The 8,555-nt window shown below is 28.7% G+C and overlaps 1 pseudogene; it reads left to right on the top strand.

The window, feature by feature from the left end:
* Positions 1-933: 933 nt before the first annotated feature.
* The window catches only part of LOC120149239, a 31,664-nt pseudogene continuing 24,042 nt past the window's right edge, over positions 934-8,555 (top strand).

Genomic DNA, 8,555 nt, shown 5'->3' with positions numbered 1-8,555 from the left:
CACCATGAAGAGTGATATCTAGTTATCGGGTTATTTGGATCCTTTAATTTATCTTATGGTTCTTTGTTGGATTCGATATTCTGCAATCTCATCCTTTGGAATTGAATTTTAGTTTGTATAGCTGAGATTACACAACTTCATTTTATCTCTAGATGCATACCCTTTCATTTTTTTCTGAACTTTAGTGTTATTATTTTTATTGGAAGTTGGAGATCTTGTATTATTCTTGACATGCAATATAAGTCGTTGAAAGAAGGCAAATAGAGTAAAGGAGTAGAGATGTCTGAAGAAGAAGCAGAGAATAATAGGGTTGGGAAGAAAACTATTAAAAATTGATAAATTTAAAATTTTGTCCCTAAACTAATTTATATTTACAAAACACCCATAATATATTTTTTAAAGTGTGCGGGTTAAAATAAAAATTAAATCATTTTACTAGTGGGTCACGTCATCAAACTAATCACATTCAACGTCCAAGTGACCAAAACTTAATAAAACGATAACATAAGTGGCCAAAACCTAATAAAACGATAATGTGATTAAAATTTATGTTTTTTTAAATTTAGTGAGCAAAAGTATACAAATATGAAAGAAAAGTTTCCAAAACGTGTCCACGTATTATCTATGTGTAAATGATATAATTTTAATTTTATATATTTATCGTGCCATATCAGTAGACCGTTAAAGGTTTAACGACTGTTAACGTTTAGTAACCACATCTTAATTAAAACGAAACAAAAGTGATCAAATATTATGTTTTTAAATTCAGTGAGGAAAAATTTATAAAATTCAAACGAAAGTGACCATTTATAAATTTAAAACATCTCCCTAGTTTTGCTTATTCCAACGTCTATAGTTTTAAGTGATGGGTTATCCAATCCTCGGTGTTACATTTTCCCTAGAATTCAATCCCAATAATTTTTTCGTTTCCCCCCTTATTTTTCTGGTAAGCGCCTGCTACCTGCCTCATCTTCCTCCAGCCATGTTAACAAATAATAACCAAAATAAAATAGGAGAAAGAAAACATAGAAAATATCAAATTCTTTGATTTCCTCAAATTCTACAACAACTACAACAACAACGAGAATTCCTCTCTATCAAATTACCACCTATAGAGAGACAGCAAATCTTAAGTTATTGAAGCCCTTTTATGTTTCTGTTTTGAGAAAAATCGAGATAGATGGGATCAGAGATTTTGAATCTGAATTTAGATTTTATAATGTTAAAGGAAGAGGAGGAAGCTGAAAAAAAAGAAAAAGAAAGGCCTTAAAAGCAGGTAATTTGGCTAAAACATGTTTGCCATAGTTTCAAGGAAGAGATCTTTCTTTGAGGAGTCGAGTGTGTCACCCCCTGTTTCTAAGAGAATCTGTTGTTCCTCTCGTTTTACTTCTTCTTCTTCTTCTTTTTTATTTATCTCCTTCTTTGCCACCTCCCTTATTTTTTATCGATCAATTGATTGCTATTTTCCCTGAAATGGATAAACAGGTAAGTTTTTCTCTTGATTTTTAATATATGCAAAAAAAAAAAATTCATTTAATTTTTAATTTCTGGAAAAGAATATAAAATGGAAATTATTATCATTATCATCATCAATAATTTCAAACTCATTCATCCACATTTAATTTTTAGACTTTTAGTTCTTATTATGTAGCTGCTTTATTTCACTAAAATAATATATATGAAGCAAATTCCATGTTACATAAGATTTACAGGGCATTCTATGCATAATAACATTGTATTTTATCATATAGATTCAATTGACTTGAGTTATATTTTATTGTATCTGAGAAAAGATGTTTTGTTGGTAATGGTTTAGGTACTTGAAAGAGTGCTTGAGGAATGTGGAGATGATTTGGATTCAACTATTAGAAGTCTGAATGAGCTTAATTTAGGATCTGTTGATAGGAATGCAGTTGCTTCTGTGGATGATAAAATTGGTGTAAAATTAAACCGAAATGATCAACCTCAAGCTCAAGGTACAAATAGAAAAATTCTTTTGATAACTCCATATTGATATCCCTGAAAATTGTCTTTTGGATTGACCAAGATTTTTAACTTGGTTCTTCATCTCTCATTGGATTCAATTCTTGAGATTAATTATTGTGAGACTATATCTTCATGTCAACTTTAAGAACATTTAGTATTATTATTATTATTATTGTATAGCAAACAAGATTTTTGTTTTTTGTTTTCACGAACAATTTGAAGACAGTGGAATATTTCAAATGATCACTCAAAAGTTTGTTAATTGATTCCATGTAGCATGTTTGAATAAGTGTCTTGCTTTTGGTTGTGTCTAAGTCTATGAGAGTGCTGCTAGGAATTAGAATGCTAGAACTTAAGAAAGGGTAATGTGTATTGTATGATTTACTAAGAAACTTCAACGCTTGGGGTTGTTTATAAGGAGATATCCATGCCTTGCCCCTTACCCTCTCTCAAATGAATTAAACAAATTGCAAAAACTAGGTACTGGCATAGATGTACAGTGCAATATGTAAAACTTCCTTAATGAAATTACTATTTCCTTCTATGTTATATGAATGAGATTACATTAAAACTAGAATTATAACTTACCTATTTTTCACTGAATCAACTTTAAGTCATTTGGCATGTAATACCCCAAAATTTTGGCAAGTGACCAAAGTATAATTTTTGAAAGTTTAGTGGTTAAAGTATAAATTTTAAAAAACTTTGGATCAAAGTGATAATTTTTCCAAAAAAAGTATCCCATAAATGAATAGTTTACCCCCAATAATGATTTTTCGTGGGTTTTAATATTTGATCCGAAATTTATATAAAAGACTATAAAGCGATAAAGTTTAATAAAATACTCAAATAATCAGATTGAACAAATAATTCAAGAAAATTTGAAGGATGATAATATAAGGTTAATAATATCATTTCCATATCTTATTTTAGTAGAATTTAACATAATTCATTGGATTTCAGATTTATTTTCCATGTTAAATCGAAATCGTTGGATTAAAGTGATAAGATTGAAAATTTTGGAAAAGTGTAAGGAAAAAGATGGAAACTAATAAAATATTAGTTTATATTTAACATGACGATGTAAGGAATGATGTCATAATAATGGAATGGTGTAATTATCATGATTCATTAAGGGTAAAATGGACTTTTTTCATAAAATAAATTTTATATTCATTTTAATTAGCTTTTAACAAGTGTAATGGTTAATAAATGATGGAAGAATCAAGAATTTTTCATTCATCTTCTCCATTTGGTCGTGAGTTCCATAGCTAAGGTAAGAAGAATTTTCAATTTCATTTTAAGCTTATTTAGTTGATTTTCGGATTAAGGAGTGAAATAGAGAATTAATCTATATGAAATTATATATCATTTGGTATAAATAGTTCATGTTATTCTTGCTCGGATGAGTGATTCCATGAATTGGGTGGTTGAAGGGGAAGATGAATTATGATGATTTAAGGATGGATTCTTATGTTGTTGAAGTTGTAAAGTTGTTTAAAGCTTGTTTGATGATTAAAATTAATTGGAAATGCATAGAGAATGATTGATACATTTGACCATGATAAAGAGAATTAAGAAAAGTTATACAAGGGTTAGGAATGATTTTATATGCTTTAGAAAATTGTTTGGACCAATTTAAATTAGTGAAAGTATAGGGACCAATTTGTAAACTTTGGAAAATTTGGGGAATTCAAATGTAATTGCTTGATAGTTGATGTACTTTGCTGGAATTGAATAATGGAATGCTTATTTTAATGTTAGAATGTTGGTTTGGATCAATTTGTAAATTTGTTAAAGTTTGAGAACCAAATTATAAATTGTATAATTTATGGGTTTGAATTAGAATTGGTATAAAGTTGATGAGTAGGATTTGACTACATTGTTGGAATGTTTGATTATGATATTTGGAGCTTGAATTGAAGTTAAATGGCAAGAAATCATTTTGAATAAATTTAAAAAGTTGAGATGAATTCTAACATAATTTATATTAGTGGTTGAAATGTGAAATTTGAAATGTCAGGTGAACAGTTGTGAATATGAATAGTAAAGGACGTAACATGTTATTTTGAAGAATAAAAGTCAAGATTTATTTTGTGATATGGTTTAGTATCGCACAAATGTTAGAAGAATTTTTATAAATTTAATTACTAGCTTATGCCTATGTTAGTGTGGTACTAAAGTTGAGATGAATTCTACATAATTTATATTAGGTTGAAATGTGAAATTTGAAATGTCAGGTGAACAGTTGTGAATATGAATAGTAAAGGACGTAACATGTTATTTTGAAGAATAAAAGTCAAGATTTATTTTGTGATATGGTTTAGTATCGCACAAATGTTAGAAGAATTTTTATAAATTTAATTACTAGCTTATGCCTATGTTAGTGTGGTACTAACATATGCTTTGAAATATATGTTTTTGGTATATGATACTTATGTAGATCGTGATCAAAGTTGTGATATGAGCAAACTTAAAAAACAAGGACATAGTACAAAAGTGAGGCTTATATCTAAAGTAAATGTTGATATTGAGGCATTTCATGTGAGTACATTCTTACTTATATTATTATATATAATATGAGGAAGACTAGCCACGAGTCAATCTTGAATAGTTTGAAGGAAAAAGAATTTAAATCGTATTTGGATCTATTATTTATATTGGTTTACCAAAAAGGTATTCAGATGATTTTGGGTATAAATTAACCAATATATTTGTATGATACTTTTCTTAAATGGTTTTATGGATGATTTCAGGTATGAACTACTCAATGTACTTTTATATGATATTTTAATATGTTTGTATCTATGAATACTTCTCATAAAAAATGTTATATGGTTTTGATATTAAAGCCCATTGTATGTGCATTGAAATTGGTTGGTACAATTGGCATGCCATGAGGTGGAGTGATTATGTATTTTGGCACTAAATGTGCGTTATGGTACATTTGTGTATATTTGTCTGGAACTATATGTGTGTTCTGGGTTTCACGATGTATTGATGTTGTAAGCTACTATGTTTGATTTCTAATTTTAGTATAGTGATGTTGTGTTCTACAACACCTATACTTCTGTCTGGCACTATGAATGCAAGTTATTTTTGGCAGTTACAGTTGTATTGTGCACACTCGTCTAACTCACATACCATGCACTCTCATTTGTTATACATTGGGGTTGTTAGTTAAATAAATGTGAAAAATGTAGGTTTATCAGATTTAAAGCTTTCATCGAATATTTTGATTCGGCATAAAGTGCCTTATATTTGAACAATCGACTTTAAATTGTTCATTTTGATATGTGGATTCTGAATTGTTAGTTTTCATATTTCAATTTAAGGAAAGGTTTGAAAATTTGTTTTACATGTTCATATATTATTATATGATATTTTCTATATTACGATTTATGTGATATTTTATATATCGATATGTTTTATTTTATATTTGATAATGTTTCACTAAGTGTATACTTAGCATGTGATGATTTTCACACGTAGGTATAAGAGAGGAAGTGGCGTAAGGAGGTGAGCTTAGCATCAATCATCAAAGAATAACTACAGGTATCAGTAATGACATCCTGTTGTATTTTGATTTTTTAGTTGACATGTATACGAATAAGAAGTGTCTATAAATTATTAATATGTCATCTTTTTAAGTTAAATTAGAAAAGCTCTTATATGATTATAAGGTTTCAAACGAGTTGTAGAAACTTATATACGTGGATTTTAGTAAGCAAAAATATATAGTTAAAATTATGAATTCTAATATATTTTACAATACAATTATATTTTTATGAATATAAGAATGAATTTTAAACTAGACAATTTTTAGGCAGTTTCACTCTTTCTATAAATACTATCGAACTGCCAAGTTGTTCCCTCAAACCGAACTCGATTTGAATGCTAAAATGTTATATTTTTTATTTTACATTATTAAGAAATTTTGGTGAAAAATGTTAATTTGAATAAATTTTAAATAAAACAAAATTTTATGGATTCCAAATAAGAAATGTTTTAGAAGTATTATGTGACATTTATGACTCGTATTCGGGTCCAGATACAAGAAAGGGGTGTTACATGGCATTCATAGTTGCATCGTAAGAAGATAATTATTTTGTTGTAGGTGTAGCTCCAATAATTCGTAACGGAGATGTTCTAACTAAAGAATAGACAACCCCAAAAGTCCTCTCAATGAATGGTTCAGACGGGGTGGAACTTTTTGTTAGAGAAATGTTGAATGCTTCTAATATTGATGATTAAGAGCTATTGCTTTAAGAGCGCTGGAAGGTTTAGAGAAATCAATTCGTGTTCAAGCTGGAGCGGAGGTGGCCTGAAGTTTTTACCATGTTGGTTCTCATGGTTACAAACAAAACAAATGGGGGAAATTTATTACCACAGTTGATAATATTTTGGTGAATAATATCAACAATTTTGAGACTAAAAAGAGAAAGAATTGTTTTAAGCATGTTCTTCCACTCACCAAGCAAAATAAACTACCCCTGAAAACTCAACTCAAATCCATTTAAAATTTTACAAAAAAGAATTACATGTTAGCTTAATTATTTTAATATTTTTGGATGAAATCTATTAGTTTGACTAGATTTCATATGATTAAGAAAATTCAATTACCTTGTTGGTATTCTGAGCAAAAGGTTGGAGTATAAATTATATATATATATATATATATATATATATATATTATTTTATTGGATCAATACCTCAAATTGAATAAGTACGAGGAAAAGATCCTTACTAGATAACTGAGCAAAAAAGTTGGAGTATATATATATATATAATTTCATTAGATCAATACCTCAAATTGAATAAGTATGAGGAAAAAATCCTTACTAGATAAAGGTAGCAAAGTACATTTCTCATCTTACCTAAATCTTCAATTTTCTTTTAGATGATAAATAATTTTACTGATCTAAATATGATTTTGGTCAAAGTTTACCAATGATGAATTTACTACGAAAATGAGAAAAAAAGTTTTTTTGAGTTCAAGGATGTTGAAATTGCTACTTGGGTATCTTAGGAAAATAAGATGTTGAAAGAATAACTGATGCAATCATTCAGGAAAATATTATTTTGAAACAAGCTGTTGTTGTTCAACATAAATGTCAGAAGGATTATGAAAATCAAAGTCAGGAGTTGAAACATCTAAAGCAACTAGTGTAACATCCCAAACACCGGGTTAGTGACCAAATTGCAAGATTTTAAAATTTCATGATCAAATTAGATAAATTGAAAAGTTTAGGGACTTAATTGGAAATATCATTGTGTAAGACTAAATAGCAAAGAAGGAAGGATGGAAGGGTAGAATGGTCAATAGACAAGTGATGATTTAAAAATTCATTATGGATGTTTTATATATACACGTGGAGAATAGAAGAAAAGGAAAGAAAAATATGGAGATTTTGGTTCAGCCATTTTCTTTTCTTCCCGTGACTTCATTGGTAAGGTAAGATTAGTCTTAAGTTAATGTTTCATTTCATTTTAAGTGAAGTCTGAAGTTAAATTTGACTTGTCATCAGTTAGAATAAGATATTTATGAGGATAGAAAGGATTTATAACAAAGATGAAAATTTGGTATGATTTTTGATTTCAAGTATGCTATTGAGAATTTGGATGTTTAGGAGTACTAAAGTGAAATAAGTTGGTTTGGGAGAGCATAGTAGATTTTGAAGGCTTTAAAGAATAGTAAAATGAGAAAGCTAGCAAAATTTTGGAAAATTTTCAGGTTAAATGAGTAAATTCTGGACAAGGGGTATCGGTACTAGATGAACATTACATATACTTCAAAGTGAAAATAGACTATTTGGGTCTGTGTATCGATACTGGATAATCAGTCTCGATACCATAAGTTAAAAGTTGGTAAATTATTTATAGAGTATTGATATTGAAGTAATAGCATCAGTACTGGGGGTATCGATGCCAATGTATAAGTATTGGTACCAATTTTAGAGATGTAATTCCAGAACCAAGAAAGTGTATCGATACTGAAGTATAATATTGATACCATAGTAAGGAAGTGTCGATATTGTACCATGGGTACCAATACCTATTCATATGGAAATTATGAATTTAAGTACTTTGTTTAGCTTATGTTATCAAGGATTGATTAATAGTGATTCGAATTAAGACATTCATATCGATCATATGTATTGTGTAGATATCTAATTAAAGCAAGTATCGGATGAGTCAACGAGATAGGATTGATCAAGTGAGAAATAAGAGTTGTGATTTAACCAGTGAGACTAAGGTGAGTGCATCCTATTATGTATATGGTGTTTTATGGAAATAAGACTTACGACGAGTCTATTTCCAATGTTTAGTTGCATGATTCCATGAATACAAGCATGTTATTGATATGATTATTATGTGTACATGATTAAGCATATGTTTATGTGTTATATGTATTGTTATACATGACTTATGTGATTACATGAGAGTATAAGATAAACTATGTAGTATTGACGTAAGTGATTATATGAACATGTGATATATAAGCTATGTGACAAGGATATATGTGATTATATGAGAATATGACATAAGCTATGTGATAATGGGTTATG

The sequence above is a fragment of the Hibiscus syriacus genome, unplaced genomic scaffold (assembly GCF_006381635.1).
Source record: "Hibiscus syriacus cultivar Baekdansim isolate YM2019G1 unplaced genomic scaffold, ASM638163v2 tig00110998_pilon, whole genome shotgun sequence".
Classification (NCBI taxonomy): Eukaryota; Viridiplantae; Streptophyta; class Magnoliopsida; order Malvales; family Malvaceae; genus Hibiscus; species Hibiscus syriacus.
Note: the sequence above shows the minus strand (reverse complement) of the source record. Positions and strands in the feature narration are given on the sequence as shown.